Source organism: Bombus affinis, chromosome 6 (assembly GCF_024516045.1).
Source record: "Bombus affinis isolate iyBomAffi1 chromosome 6, iyBomAffi1.2, whole genome shotgun sequence".
NCBI classification, from domain to species: Eukaryota; Metazoa; Arthropoda; class Insecta; order Hymenoptera; family Apidae; genus Bombus; species Bombus affinis.
This window is the reverse complement of record NC_066349.1, coordinates 11,432,762-11,449,461: the sequence shown is the minus strand read 5'-3', so window position 1 is coordinate 11,449,461 and position 16,700 is coordinate 11,432,762. Positions and strand designations below refer to the sequence as shown.

General features: G+C 37.3%; 1 protein-coding gene across 6 annotated transcripts in view; it reads left to right on the top strand.

Moving 5' to 3' along the window:
* LOC126917548 (uncharacterized) overlaps positions 1-16,700 on the top strand; it is a 42,307-nt gene that overhangs the window by 19,252 nt on the left and 6,355 nt on the right. The window contains exon 1 of one of the 6 annotated variants that reach the window (XM_050724504.1): positions 10,023-10,083. The exons of 4 other annotated variants lie outside the window; for them this stretch is intronic. The gene's annotated coding sequence lies outside the window, so the exon portion shown is untranslated. Of the gene's footprint in view, positions 1-10,022; positions 10,084-14,014; positions 14,249-16,700 lie in introns of those variants that run through there. One more of the 6 variants, XM_050724503.1, reaches the window with a different exon arrangement.

Below are 16,700 nucleotides of genomic sequence, written 5' to 3'. Positions count from 1 at the left end.
TCTTTCGTATGATAAATTCCACGAAATTAAAGTTAGAACATCTTTTGGAACTAATCGGTCTTCGACCATGTTATACTGATGCCTTTGGGTTGGCAACTAAGCGATTGCGGATTTTGTCGATACCACCTAATGGCAAAATCCGCAGTCACTTAGTTGCCAACCAATAGGTAGAATGTCGAGAGGATTTGGCGCGCCCCAAAAGAAAAAGAAGGTTGCCACTAAAAAAAAAAAAAAAAAAAAAAAAAAGATAATAGAACCGCAGAATGCACGTGCATTTTTGCATTCGTCGAGAAGATATTTTTATGAATATGTAGTTCATTTTGAACCATTGATAATATTTTTTCCCTATACATCCCTGTATATAACGAACAACGTGACTTTTCAACAGCGTAAAGTGCCTTTTTCTAAAGAAAATGTGCTTTAAAATGATCGTACCAACTATTCCTTGCGCGAGAAAGTTTCTGTTAATTTTTAATTCGAATGTACGACTCGAATGTAATACACTTATTGTTATTACTATCAATTAGCCTATCCCCTGCTATTACTATTAATAAACCTACCTATATCCTAACTCTGATTACTATTAATTATTTAATTTATTATTGTTGCATCCGATTGCGTGGCTCGTTACGAAACACACACACAGATGCTCTCTGTTCCCTTTGTATTTTCATTCTGAGACGCGCCGTCGATTCGCTCGCTCTCTTCAAATTACATACTTATGTCCCACTATATTACCAGCCATAATTATTCGAACGATACAGCTTTAATACTTGGCTCGTGCCATAAAAGTTAAATAAGGGTTCGTTGCCACTGTTAAAACCTATATACGAACCTTTCTTCGAACAAAGAATATCGTTCTCTGATTGTATCGCTGGTTAGAAATTGTGTGTGTTTACGTGTCTCAAATTTCAATTATTCGAGCGATGTCCAACGACCTTTCAAGTCGTTCGAATAATCATGAGCAACAGTGTATATGCACGGCTGGTCACGGAACTATTCGGACGTATTAGAGGCGCGTGTGTATTTCGTGTTAGTTTAAAGCGATATAATAAGATAAGAAATTGAAATTTGTTCTCGAGTATTTTTTCTACGTTCCATTCGACGATGAAATTCTTGGGACTAGTCGATAAAAAAACGGCCTAGGATACGATAACGAACAATTATATTCTGGGAATCGAATTTGAAATTTCAGAAATTCTCAATAAACGTTTATCATTCGGTTCTGTAATGTTGGATTTAGAAAAGAAATATTACTATTATTATTATTATCATCACTTTATTGTAGTCCGGCTTAAAGCCTGGTACAATATCTGTTAGCAGTACGTACAAGGGTATAATTTTCGGCGTAATATAATAAATTATAGCAGAATATAACACGATGTATATAGCTAGATAACATACCATGGAACAACACAATGTAACGTGATACGTAGCATAGATAACACGACACAATATATCGTAACATAGGTACAGCGTATTTTAAATTTTACTTCAGCGTTCTAGTTTCTATAACTGTCAATCTTATCCGTTTCCTGACGTTTCTCTGCTTCTAATTTGACTTAATATTGTTTCTGATATAGTACTCCTCCGGACAGAATGCCCTTAGTTTTTAATTCATTTAATTTTTAATATCTCTGTGAGCTTCGCTATACGTAGACTTTAATTTTATCCTGTTAAATTAGTTTTTCAGTCATTTGTTCCCTAATATTCCCCACCGGGTTTCTTCCCGTTCTATTCTTCGCAGCGTATCGTTGATTTCGTGATCGCGGTGATGTAATTTGCTTCTCACTTGTGAGAGGCAATTTCTCCTGACGGCTGGCTAATTTGAAAATAAAATACGATATATGCATAGCGAACAATTTATACTTTGAAAATTAAGCATCGAATATTCAGCCAGATATTCGCCAATTAATATTTGCTATTCTATCCTGTAGTGACGTTTACCTTACAATCCTACGCAATCGAAGTAATTCGCTTCTCACCTGTGCGACTCAATTTTTCCTCCCGTCTCTGGTTAACCCGAAAATAAAATATAGAACGTACATGGAACGACTATACGTGTACATTGAAAATCAAGCGTAAAATATTCGGCCAGATAATGTCAATGAATATTTATTACGCTATCCTATAATCGTTTGGAAATAAAACAGAATGTATAACGAGCGATTATTAACAAGGCGAATGTAATTGAATATAAAACATTCGCGCAGATATTTTCGCACGACCAACTGCATGTTACACGATTTTAGACGAGATTCCACGAGATTCTCACGATTCTGCTTGGCTACAGATAAATATGTATTCAGTTATCATCGGTCGATTATTCGTTACGGAAGGATGTTCATTGAATCGAGTGAATGGCAAAGCAGTTCTTTCACGTTGAAACAACTCGCCGGCCCCTCCGAGTGAACGTCTCTCGAGGTAGTAAATAAAATCGTTCCGCTATCGAGACAACCTTTCTACGTGCACGCTTTTTTAACCACGTAAATCGCACCGTTTCTTTTCCCTGTCGGACTTTTTAACAACTTCTTACCGGACGACCTTAGCCATTCGATTCGATATCGATCGACAGATGCTTGAGTGGACAATATAGGATTTGAAACCTGTTCTACTTGATCGACCAGTAGGATGCCTGGCTGTGATATTATTATGCAATTATTGTGCAAACAATTCACGATCTCGTGTAAGGGACAGTCGAGAATCGCTTGAACGTACAGCGGAGCTTCCTCGTTCGTCTGAATTCATCGGTTCCGTATAATGCAAATTCATAGGCTCTGTCCGTCTATTTATGATTTTTTATTCATTTAGCAGAAGTTGAATTCAGTCGGCAGAAGCACGTCCAACCGAATTAACGGAGATTTCGTTCCAGTAAATGGAATTCGGATGTACAACTTCTTTAATTTCATTTATCGCTATACAAATAGGAGATCGGTGCGCGTGAACGCCGTATTCGATCGAAATGAATCGCCGGACGATAGAAAGAAACACGTAGAATCGAAGTTTCGCTTACGAAATATCATTCCCTGCTTTTCCGTAGTTTACAGAGTTTTGCGTGTTACGCGCGTTCTCCTACCTCTGCGCGCTTTTTAATTTCCCCTAAATGTGTCGAATTTCGCAGCTCTGTTAATCGCAAACGAAAATATACAAAATCAATGAAAAATGTATACAAAATATATAAATAAGTAGTAATTCAGAATTGAAAGTATATAAAATATATAAAATCGTAAATGAAAGTACATATAGTCGCGAGTAAAAAATATACAGAAGGTGGTAAATATCAATAACAAAATACGTCCGATGTTGGTAAGAAATCCAATCTTTGCACGATGATATCGCGTTGTGACAGGAGCAGAAAAGAATAGCATTATCGAACCGGGGTAAATCGACACGATAAACAACAGATAATTAATTATCATCCTCCAACCAGTGCTATAATAAATAGCATGGTGATATTCGTAATAACGCGTTCTTATATATTTTACTGTGGGAGCTGCAATAGATTGAAATATATTGCGCTATAAATTGGAGTGGGCAAAGCAATTAGGCCAAAGAAGAAGGAAGGAGCAAGGGGAATGTATAGAGGAAAGTTGGACTGAGAAATCAGGGGAGGAAATACGATAACAAAGAAGATATGGGGCAATACGTAAGATGTGGATTTATGTAGATAGATAATAATATAAATTATAAGGATAGACCTGGTTGATTGTACGAACAGCTGATAGAGTTTAGATTAATTTACGATCGTTGTTCTGCTTTATTTTCTATTTGTTTTGTTCATACGTAAGAGTATATTTTGTGTAGAGTTTGTAACAGCAAGTGAAGCAAAGCCGTGAGTAACTTCGTTTTCTTGTAGTATACATACTGCACCATAAGATTTTATTTTCGTAAAATGTTACATAGTATTCTTTATCGTAGTACATGTTATCGCATGTTACAATTTATCAATTATACGTTGTATATTGTTGGGTGGTTTACATTCACTTTAATCTCACTTTTCGTCGTTTCTTATCGTTAAACATTGCTTAGCTTAAGTTCACGTAGCTAAGTGTTTCTATTTATCTTTACTTTCTACTTATTTCTATTTGTCTTTCGATTTTACTTAATTTACCTAATCAGATTTATATTTGCTTGCCTTAAATACTTAACACTTGCGTTATAACATTCGCTTAAGTATTATTTTATTATTGTCATAATTAAGTAAGTACACTATAATTAAGTAAACTTACATTATAGAACTCATTAACGCTGCTTGCATTTACGGAAAACGTTATAAAATAGTACCGATTTGTAATAGCTGCCATAATCTGTCGCTTAGATCCGCAGCTACTTAGTACTGTATGTGTACTTAAGCAAATGAGTGTTCGCTGTAGTCCTGTGTCCCTGAGCTTCTCTCATTCGTTTCTGCACAATGCTCATATTTTCACTGTTTCTTGTACGTAATGAAGTAGTCTTCTTGCATCGTCTTCAGTTTATACTGACATTGTCTCTTCCACTGTTTCTCTTCTCCTCAAACGCGCTGCTCTCATTTCTTCGTATAAAACACCTTCCATTAATATGTGCTCTGTGTTGTCTTCTTTCTACCTGTTGCACAATACGCGTGTTTCCTTTTTCTCTATTTTTTGGTTGTCGTCTTAAAATATTGCACCTGTGCACTTTTACTCCGGCGATAGATTCCTGACCCGTAAAAAATTATGAAACTTGATGCAGAATTTTTGTTTGCCGCCCAGGTTTAAATTGAGCCACAAGAATCCAATTATTTTCCGATTTTCCCTTACAACTCGCTGTAACGTCGATCGATCTTTTACCAAATGTTAGTCCTAACTAAAAGAAGTAACTTTTATCGGAAGACTCTTTTTAACGGAATAACGCGAGATCGGAAAATAAAGGGACCTCCGTGGGTCAATTTCACCCCGGCAGAGCGAAGTTATATCCTTCGCGTATGCTCAAAGCTGCATAATTTTCTGAATTTGAACGTTGAGTGTCCTCCATTGTAAATCGTTACCATCGTCGAAAATTTGTTAGTCCAAGAAATTACATATTATATCTATAATTATAATTAAATAATAATAAGAAGAAATTGAAGAAATTTAAGAGATTTTGTAAAATCTCATCTTATTTTAATAGTTCCAAAATATTTAGTTTATCTTTTGTTATATATATGATGACCATCGATGGCGTTGAACGTACAAACTCGCTCGCGTTCGTTGGGCAATTACGAGAATTGCTCGAGACGAGTAGGTTCTCAGGTGGGCGACGTTGTTTGTTCAGAAGCAGCGATAAGTAGATTGTCCGGTTCACACTGTGTCGATGTCGACCTACATGTGGTACGTGAACTCCTGCGCAACAACTATCGTGACCTACATGACCGCGAACGTGTTAACGATCACTTGTTGCGAACGGAACTAATCTTTTCTTTGCGGCGAAAACGCGGAAGAGAAGTCGGAACGTTCGTGCCTGTAATACGGAGCATAGACCGCTCTTCCATCTTTATCTTCCTTGCATTTATTAGATTGGCGCTTGTGGTTCGCTGGAAATTTAAATTTGCCGCGCCGATATCGCGCCTTCGATCTTGTCCCATCGTTGATCTTCAATTCTATCAAAGAAGAAGAAATTTGCTATTGTAGAAATCGAAATATTCGATGTTGGCAAGATTCATGATAAAAATAGGACGCTCTATTATCGCGACCGGAATATTCGTGCGATTTCCTTGGGCGAAAATTTGGAAAAAATACCACGAAGGTTTCCGGTGAAATTAGCATTTGGGGGTCGTTTCCTACTTCATCCGAGAAATTTTTTAGCGCGTAAATCATATTAACGAGGTTTATAAGCGAAGAAATTGCAAGAGTTCAGTTGTAAGAGATTTTTGAGTTGCAAAATTATGCTTCAAAGAGTCGTCCTTGCGAGTCTGGAATAATGAAATAAGACGGTCCCTGAGAAAATGAAAAATAAGGATAAGTTGCATATGATTCAACAATTTCGATTAAATATACGATATGTTGGAAGGGAATTAAACTTTTATCGTAGAAGGCGCTGTTTGGTATGCACCGACCTAATATTCCATTTTAAAAGAACACTCGAAAGTCATCGACGAAGGAAATTTGAAATTTCAAATTAGCGGATAATAAAAGCAAGGATGAGACCTGGTTTTTACATTCGCGGAACTCGAATATGAAACTTTGTACGGTCTCGAAACTCGCGAAGGAATGCTTACCTTTTTCTCCTCTTCTTTTTTCACCAAATATCTACCTTGCGAGGAATCGAAATTTTAATAAACCTGTCTCCTGAAAATAGAATTATTTCTTTCTCTTCGTATCGATTGGATCGATTTAGATTACGATCGAATTATACGTTGTAATTAGTCGAATAAAGATAAATTGTAGACAAAAAATTACCTTAGCAAACGATATTAAAATAAATTTAAAAAAAGAAATTCGTATCGTTGCAATATACTCGTAAAGTATTGCCATAAATCATAATTTATCTAGGCATTGAGAGTTCCCGATGATAAAGATAATACAAACATGGACAGAACTACGGAAAGGTTATTCAAGGGCGATTGCTCTATCGAGAAACGTGATTAACGAGCAATTAGAGAGCGTAGTGTCAATCGCTAAAATTAACCTTTGCCTCGATTGAAACGGGCTATATACGTACGTAGTTACCTGTTAACGAACGATAGAAAGAAAGACTCGATCTCGTCAGCCTAATCAGTTCATGGCCATTAGCCTGAGAAGTGGAAGCAACGCGGCTGCTCGATAATGCACGCCTCTGCGGTCTTCGACTGACACTCTGGCCACTCTAGAACAGTCTAGAACCTCTTTTTTCGTTCTTTTCATACCTTATATTTCACAGATTTTTAATATTTTGTTATTGACTTAAAACAACGATATATATTCTAATAAATAGATTTACATATATGTATATATACATAATAAAAAATTATCGAATATTATATATTGTTTATATCACAAATACATGGAAAATGATGAAGACGTTTATACTAAAAATGAGAATGCAGTTATATTCAAAAAAGATATATATACAATTATTCTTAAAATTAATGTTAAAATACGAAAGTTAATATGAATTACAGATATAGCGTGGAATAAATTATATAGGTAGATTATGAATATATAAATTATCGCGTAGAAATATAGTCTACACGTTCCTGCGTCTCTCTACGCGAACAATCGTAAAGTAGCACGAGGAAAATAAAACTTTGCTGTGAAATTTGAGAATTTGGACACGAAGGACGATCTTTTAGGTCACGTATATATGTATGTATGCAAGTACGTGCTTATGTATGCATGTATGTATCTGGAAGTTATTACGTGGCAACCTTCGATGCTCGAGCTTAAATTCGAGCCATTCGCGTAAAGTCCAGTGGAAGGTCAACCTTCCAGGCGAAATATGGAAAGTGAATCAAGTACGGCTGGAGGAAACGAGTTGGCGAGATGCGCTTACGTAACGCAAATTATTGCCAGCCAGCTCGACGTTGTGTGCATCGCTCAGGGAACCAATTTCCCTCGAGTTTAACCACACTTCGAACAGATTCTTATACAAGGCGTTTCCAATTTTTCCCATCGAACTACATCCCAAGGAAGAAGAAATTTTATGCGATCGAAAGATCGGAAATTCGTCAACGTACGTTTAGTAAAGTACGAACCCGATGGGGAAGATTGGAAAAACGTAAAAGGATTGAGCTATCGTTTTACAAGCGTCATTAAAATTATCTTTCACGATAAATTATCTCGATGAACGTCACATAAATATAGATAGAGCAAATATAGTTGACCTTTCGTATTTTATAGCGTCAAGTCTTTTTTTTTTAACAATAAGTTTCTTCGAGTAATTATTAACATCCTCACGACCATCCAATTTTTCATCATCGAGAAGATAGCTTTTTCAGCGAGTTATTAGTATTTGTACGGCTATCCGATTTTCCACCACTGAAAAGATCGGATTAAAATAAGAACAAACAACCCGTGATAACCATGCACGTACCGATATCCAATGGATGGGACGAATGAAATTGCACATTCTAATTAACGGCCAATGTCGTCTTGTTGGGAAACGAGAGCTCGTTAATTAATCAATTTCGAAATAGTAATAATAACGACCGAGCAACAAATATGGCAACTGGCAAACTTTATAAAAGGAGGCGTGAAGCGGAATTCAGAGCTTTCAACAAATAGAGAAAACAAAGAAGAACGAGCAGAAACGAGATACCAAACACTGACACGTAGAAGATATACAGTGCGTCAGTTATTCACCGACTACTGTCAGAAAATGCGGAGAGAAGTTTTTCAAAAAAAATGCTGCCCCGATACGAAGTTTAATCTTGCAGAGTATTTTATCTTTTCTAAGGTCATTGCGACCTGATCATCCGTTTTCCTTGATTTTCTCGTCGTACGCGCGTCGCAACCAGATAATTAAGGAAAGTTTGACGAAAATCCACGAGGGAGTCGCACATCGGCAGGCTCATCCATATCCCTATTAATAAACTTTCGCGCTTTCGAATATCAGACACAGAAAATTGACTGTTTCCTACTAATCAATGCGATGTGTATAGGAAATAAAAATTATGTTAGGTTGCCTCGAAAGTTTCTCTTGTTTTATAATAATAGAGGCAGGACGTTTTTTGTTTTGTATTATTTTATCGAATCATGTACGATCCATTTTTCGTTCCAATAGAAGGAAATTTATTTTGATTCGTATGATCGATTTTGTTCTATCGGAACAATAACGTTAAAGTAATATTACATAACGTTTTATTAAATACAAAATTTATTTAGAACAGAATAACTATTTTATGTATAATATAATAACTTGAAATATTAACGAACAGCGCTCTATTCTCTTGTACTTCTCAAACAGGAATGAATTTGTTTTATTGCACATTCATTCATTCGACGCATACGCGATGCGCTCGTCTCATGGCGTTTTCCTTTTGTCTTCTTCTCTTTCATTCCTCGCTCGTACAATACAGATGTACATACTTCTATTTTCTAACAAATAGAATCGCAAAAGATGAAATGTAACAAATATAATAAATAGAACAAAATGGATCATTGATAATCCAATAGAATAATACAAATTTATTATTTCTTTATAAAAGAAACTTTCGGAACAATCTAATACATAACACACGTATCGCATAATCGGGTAACACATAATTGAACGATGTATTAAGATTTAGCTTCGGGGTACAAACTAAGATAAAAACAAAATGTAAAAAGCGATCACATACACAAAATCATTGCAATAGGCATAAGTGCCATAATGCAAATAAACGAATATAAATACGATACGATAATAATTAATCAATTTCGCTTTCTCTTTCCAACTAGCAACGATATTTATCCTAAAGGTAGCGTCTAAATATTTAGCAGAAGTTTCATGATGAGTAATCCTCTTTGAACGCTACCAAATGCGATCAAAAATGTTACGAATGTTTCGAACAATCTAATTAAATACGTACACAACGCTTTTTCCTTAATTCTACTTGTAGATTATGCTGGCACAGTTCGGCCACAGAAAAGTTGGAATCACGTTGCATAACACGATCCCGCTGGATCGAGTATTTTTTCCTGCGAAATATGTATAGGAGAAACGTACAACTACCAACTGGAGACGCTCTGATCAGCTGATTGTTTGCGTTCACTCTATAAACGAAGTAGAACGGACCGCTGCGCTCGTTTCCCGTAATTGACGTTCGAAAATCAAATTTAATCGCGCTCGAATTAATAAACGCCCACAGAGCCGTGTACCGTGAACGAGAGTACGTAGAATGCGATTAACGGCCGGGTTTTTTGGTCTAGAAACGAAGTGGCACGGACCGTTTGCGGAAGCGTTCTCTCGTTTCTCCATCGTTGCGCCTCTCATTATCATCCACCTTCTCCATATCGATAACGTTCCTAGTTACAACACGTTTCGTGTTTCTCATGTTCCACTATGTATCTGTGATGATTCATTCATATATATATACACGGTGATCCCCTGGCTGTGTGTAGTTAACTCAAACGCAGTACTGGCAATCGCGTCGAGGATCGTGTACTCTCGTTTTCATCTTACACACATGTACGTACTGTTGTTGATCGGTAGACTGCGGATTTTTCTGCGCTTTTATGAAATTTAAATAAAAAAAAAAAAAAAAAAAAAAAAAATACATGCGTATTTCTGGTGTAGAAAAGTATAGAAATTATTCAAAGTGACGATGAAAGTTACGACGAGTTTAGATAACGAAACAAGTTTATAGTCGAGTTCTGTTTCTTTCATCGTATTCATAAAAATTTCAATTTGCATAAACATCCGCAGTTTATTCGTGCTGTTGTGTCTAATACGTATAATTAATGGTATACTTTGATGCGAATGCTTTATGGGTAAAAAATAGCTGCACGGAAACTGCGAAGATATTTTGTCAAATATCGTGCAAGCGTACCGGCAATGTTAAATTTGTTAAATCTGTGCTAACTTTATTTCATGCTTCTTTACGATCGAATTATTTTTCTCTTAAGCCGTGCAGCTATTTCTCGTCCATAAATATAAATGTATGTTAATATTAAAACCACTTTTAAATCGGATTATCTTTCTTTAAATCATTGAGCTACGAAATTTCATCTATGAGCCAGATTTAAGTCGAATTATCTCTTCTTGAACCGTGAAGCTATTAAATTTAGTTTATTTTATAAGTTTCGGGTCGATGTTAAAGCTATTCTTATATCGAATTATCTTTTCTCAACCCATCGAGCTATTCAATTCCGTCTATAAACAGCTCATAAATTAATATTAATTTAGACTAATATTAACCTTCTAATCGATATCCAAGCTACTTTTATATCGAATTATCATCGAGCTATTGAACTTGATTATATTGTCTTTGAGTTAATTGGCAAGAGGACGTGTCATGTACGTACATAGCTAAATACACGACAAACGACGATTGCCAGTTTCTCGCAGTGTCTCGGTTCAGGAACTTGTACACGCGGTATCATTCATTCAATCGTGCCACTTGACAAGGTCGTGCTGTTTGACACGATCCGGAATCTCGGTCCTTCTTAAACATCTGTCACAATGAATTACAGTGGAATTACTCCGACCAGCCAGATATCGTTGTACTACATACGTCTCAATCGCTACATTGTTACGCAGTAACAAGATTACACAATAGCGACAATAAGGAGTAGTACGTGACACGGCATTTAATCGTCATCCTCGTCATCTCTAGTGTAAGAAAGCCTCAAGAGGCTTTGTGCATTCGAAAAGGAACGTTTGATCGTTCAATTTAGGAGGAGAGAGCCGCAGGCACTCGACGGTGACATAAATTAGTCCTTTTTCAATATCGCAATTCGAAAGAAAAAGAAATTGACCAGCTTCGAATAGAAAGTCGGGGATGAAAGTTTGGAAAGATAACGATTTATCGCTTTGTAGATTTCTTTAGGAGCGTTTAGACGATCGATATTATTGTTAACATTTGGGCAACGATCAACTTGGCAATTAAGTGATTGCGGATTTTGCCATTAGGCGGTATTGACAAGATCCGCAATCACTTAGTTGCCAACCCAATAATATCGTCGAAATTTTCAACGTTTTATCGACGATGTACAAGGTGTGCAGAAGTTTAGCGTTCAAACTTTGCTACTATATTCCATAAGTAAAAATAAAATTAAAAAAGAAGTACGAAACGTAAAGCTTCGTTTATCGATACAAAGGTGGTATCGATGTGCTATGGAATTTATCGTTAGATCGATTTTCTCTTATTTCTTCATATGCGATTTTCATTCGAGTGATTAATTTACGAACGAAGCGAACAGAACGAAAGTGAAACGATACGGCGCACGTTTGTCGTTGTATGATCGTGCACATACAGCGAACATATGTGCCTCGTATCAGCATCTACTACGAACGTTTATCTTGCTTTATCTTGTATTAAATTTAGAGGAAGAGTGTGCATTGTACGTTTCTCGCAGTCCATAATTTCGTTGTAACTTATTAATCAAACGCTTATGCACTTTCTGCCGCGTGACATTTCAGTCTTATTTCTACTTATAGAACACACTGGCAAAGTTTCAACGTTAAACCTCTGGATACCCTGTATATTGATCCTCTGGAGGGTGTTCTACGCACGATAACGTCGAGAATGTTAAATATTAACGATAATATTGACGATGAAATCGATCGGCTGAACGCTCGTTTAGAGTTATTTTTCGAAGATTTTCACTGTTATTTCGATGACTTTGATTGTACACGTTTTAAGTAGCAGTACGACGCGATGATACAGTTACGAAATTGCACGCTTTAAAGTTTGATGATTTTATCACTCTTCCTTTGAACGTTGAATATTTCTAATCATTATTTCATTGTTGAAATTTATTACGGTAAACGCTAATTTATTTATTATTTCTGTTGCTCAAATTTATTACGATGTATTTGTAACGAATGGAAGCAATTAATTTCTTACTATTTGGTTCGGTTTTAACACGACTGAATTCATTAGTACGAAAGTTTCTGTTACTTTAGCTACGCAAAACACTGAGTCACTTTCGTATCCTGACTCGATGCTTTGCGTGGACCAAGAAAATCGTCTATTTCGCGACCATGACACATGGAAGAGGTATTTTTTAGCAGGATCATCGATGCTGACGGACCTTGTTGAGTAGCGAGTTAACGGTACGCCATATCAAAAAAAGGTCTTTATCCTCTGCCTTTTCTTTTCGTATAAATAAATTCGGCAATTCTTACATCTCTTTAAAAAAATGAGAGAGAGAGAGAGAGAGAGAGAGAGAAGAAGGAAAGAGAAGGTCCACTCTTTCGTAGAAGGAAAGGGACCAGGCGTAAGGATCCTGTCTTTACGCCTTCTGATGAATCATCAAAACAGGGCAAGGCTTATTATAATATTGGGTTGGCAACTAAGTGGTTGCGGATTTTGTCATTAGGTGATATTGACAAAATCCGCAATCACTTAATCGCCACTACTTGCACGCTCTACTAATGATGATTCACGATCTAACAACGTGTAAAGAAAATACACTAATGTTGGAACACTTTGGTTATTTTGTCTTGCGTGGCACGAGCTATCCTACGCGTATTAAGCGAACAACCGAAAATGTAACTTTAAACGTAATAAACGCGAAACATTCGCATCGTGAGCATTAATTCGGTTCTTTGCTATGAAAGCATCCATAAGCTTTTTATCAGTTTGGTAAATTTGAAACAGGCTTGCGTTACATTAGCATCGTTATTAATAACGATACCACGTCCTAATTACCTTGCTATTATTATTAATACAATTAATATGTTATTTTACATTTATATTAATCAATATAACAACACTGCGTACTAATTACATTAGTACTGTTATTAATAATAATGCCGATGCAATGTAAACCGGTATAGTAATATCATCGTTGATCCTTTTAATCCGAGAAATTTCGTCAAACAATTTCCCTAAACGATTCCTTCGTCTATTAATTTTAATCAACATCTATTAATTCTGATAGAATTTGGAAGCCGCCACTCGGCGTGCAGCTTCGAGATCAACGCCGAGTTCCCCCATCGCGTTTCATACATAAATAACTAAAAGAAATAATTACGCAGGAAAATCGCGAACAAACCTGCCCCGGATTCGATCGAAGTAGATAGAACGTATATATACGTCGCCCGGACTCCATGCAAACATACAGGACGTATATATACGTCGCGGACGATTGATAATAAAGAATCGATAATTATCGTTATCGTGAATAGTAATACCGTGCGTTAGCACGATTATCAACGAATCACGATATTAAACCGATACCGTAGCATATACTGTTACAATTTCGCAATCTGACATTTTTTCTCTCTTTCGGCCGTTCCTTGTCTCTGACGTCACCGGTTGCAATTTCGATATGAACGAGTGCGAGAGTTTCGCAGGCGGAAAGGGAGCGGTTACGTGACGTTTGTTCCGGCATCTCGATTAAGGTTGGTCTAGAGCTTGGAAAATTGCGACATCGTTCGCAGAGGCTGAGACCAGGCGTCGCGTCGCGGCGCGCCGTCGTGCATCCAGGTACAACTGGTTACAGTCAGGAGAGCATGACCGGCCAGTGCGAATAACTGTATCAGATTTTTTGTGTATCTGGACTTCTCACTTTGTCAGAAGATTTAATCGAGCCGTGCTAAACTTTCCCGCCTCGTGTACATCTCTCTGGTCTGCCAACTTTCTGCAAGAGTTTGCTGGTTTTAACGGAGGAAAGAACATTGCTTTGTGAGTTGTTAGAAAATCACTTCTTTTGTTTTTTTCATTGGTTTATTTAAATATAAACGGTACAAAGGTATTTTGGGATACGTTTTGTCAGAAAGTAATCGAGTTTCACAGCGAAGATTTCCAGTTTCTCCGTGATTCTTTCTTGATAAGCGTCTTTTCAATCTTGCCAATTAACAATTTTTCACGAATTATACAGCCGAGCCGTTTTTTTCATTTCCTAGAACGAGATTTAACTCTTACATTTCTATGTAGGGATTAATCTTGTCTGACATATTCGCTTACATAAGTTTGATAATCTTTTAGAAACGACGCGCGATCTTTGTTAGAAAGAAGAACGAAATCAGTCGATGGAATTCCGTCGGAATAAATTCCTAAGAGGAGCGCGTTCTTTCACGAAGCTGTGTCCTCTCTTAATTGGTTCTCCGAACATACGTCGAGAGGCATAGTTAGTTTCGAATTTAATATCGAGACGAATTATGTTAATTGGAGAACAACATAGAAAGAGAATTCGATATAAAAAAGTACGTGATATGAAAATTATATTCTGCCATTTAAAAATTCTATCTTCCATGGCCGAGCATTCGTGATTCAGCGATCTCCCCGGTTCTTAAAATTCTTTGCTTCGTGTTTCTGACGGTGAGTCACGCCGCAGCGGATTGAGCAACCGATTACTCACTTAAGTATCCGATTTTCTGGATGACGAGGTAGCCGCGGTTGTTCAGCCGACCGCGAATCTCCTTCCACAGCCAGATAACGCATCGACTTTCCCGTCGATCGAAGTTTATTTTTCGATCTGATCGATCGTGTTTATCACGGCGAAGAATGTGATACCATTAGATCGCCGCACATGTTCTTCCCACTCGAGTAAATACATCTTGCAGAGATTCAATTTTTTACATATAAACAACTGAAGCGTAATTAAAATTCCAATGAAGAGCCACGCGAGAGGGAAAATCGATTTTCCTTGATTTTCTAACGTTTGTGCTTCGTAAATCCTATCGTTCGACGACCAGCAACGTACTTACATAATTTCCAACTGTTGGATCGAAAGACACAAAGATTATTTGGAAATAGCTGATAAATCTCTACCGAGTTTCGTAACGAATCGATGGTACGCACAGTGTTATGACGATCGGTATTTTTAGAATGTTCGAGAAACTGGCGAAGATACGCGTACGGTTAAGGTGAAAATGAAGCAGAAGCAAAGAAAGCGCCGATACGAAGCTCGTTTCGGGATTGTTCTTTAACGTCGACGATACAAACCTGCACAAACCTGAACTCGTTACAAATCATTGCACGCATCTGCCATCGTATTTCACCACACGACTATCTGTTTCTACAGAAATAGAACTCGCAGAGCGATCCAATATCTTGATACTTCCACGTATTTTGTATATTTTGAAAAATACTGCCAAATATATAAATTCTCTGTATGTTTCGCGAAACGTTACATCGATTCGTGCACGTTTTTCTGACGATGTTATCTAAACTATTCGTACGGTTGATAATCGTTTTAGTCCACGAAACTTATCTCGTTTTAATCATTTTGAAAGGTGTGTTATCACGTAACACGACATCTCCGACAGTCAGAGAATGTTTGATCGTTATTAACGGAGTTTTCGGTTTGTGGTCGATTAAAAAAGCTGCTGGTACTCGGCACGCGTTAACATCAGCTCTAAATCAATCGCTGGAGCACGTTGGTCGAGTGCGAACGTTCGAGCGGCACTCAATCCACGTCGACGCCTGATATTTCCGCGTATCCACGTGACTAATGGACCATTGTCCTGACAAGTACAACGAGAGGCCACCGAGTCAAAATTCACCGACAGAAATCCGCGAAACGTGGCGGACAATTTAAACAATCGACCAAGACAAATGGAATTTTCAACGAGCTCCTCCGTGTGCCCTATACCTGTTAAACATAATCGTTTCGCGTCGTTAACTTGGACAGAAGGGTACAGACTATACTGAGGGAATAAAAGATCTGCGCAAGTTGTTTCACCTCCCACCTTCATTCTCTCCGGTTTCGAAGCTTAATGGTCATCGTCGCGATTCAAGGAAGCGGTCGAATGGATATTCCGCGATGATTGCCGATATCTTAAGCCGCGTACTCCTTACCAAACGTGTTTGCAGGATGCTTAGGGACGCCTTATAATTATCCTACGATCATCTCGCGAACGGTGCTCGTCACAAATCGACGAACAGTTCTGGAGATCTACGAACTTATTTCGTACGTATACGGCGACAGATTGATCGTAAGACTGCCTCGTAATCTTGGAAAACAGGACTGGCGTTCCCTGAAGATTACTTTTCACCGAGTATCGTGTAATGCAATAGCAGTGTTTTTTTTTTATCTCTGTTTATTAATTCCAGGTTTTTTACATATTTTTTTTTTACATGATTTTTTTTCCAGAATAAACGCTGAATTCTAATTGTAGGGTGGTACAGGCAA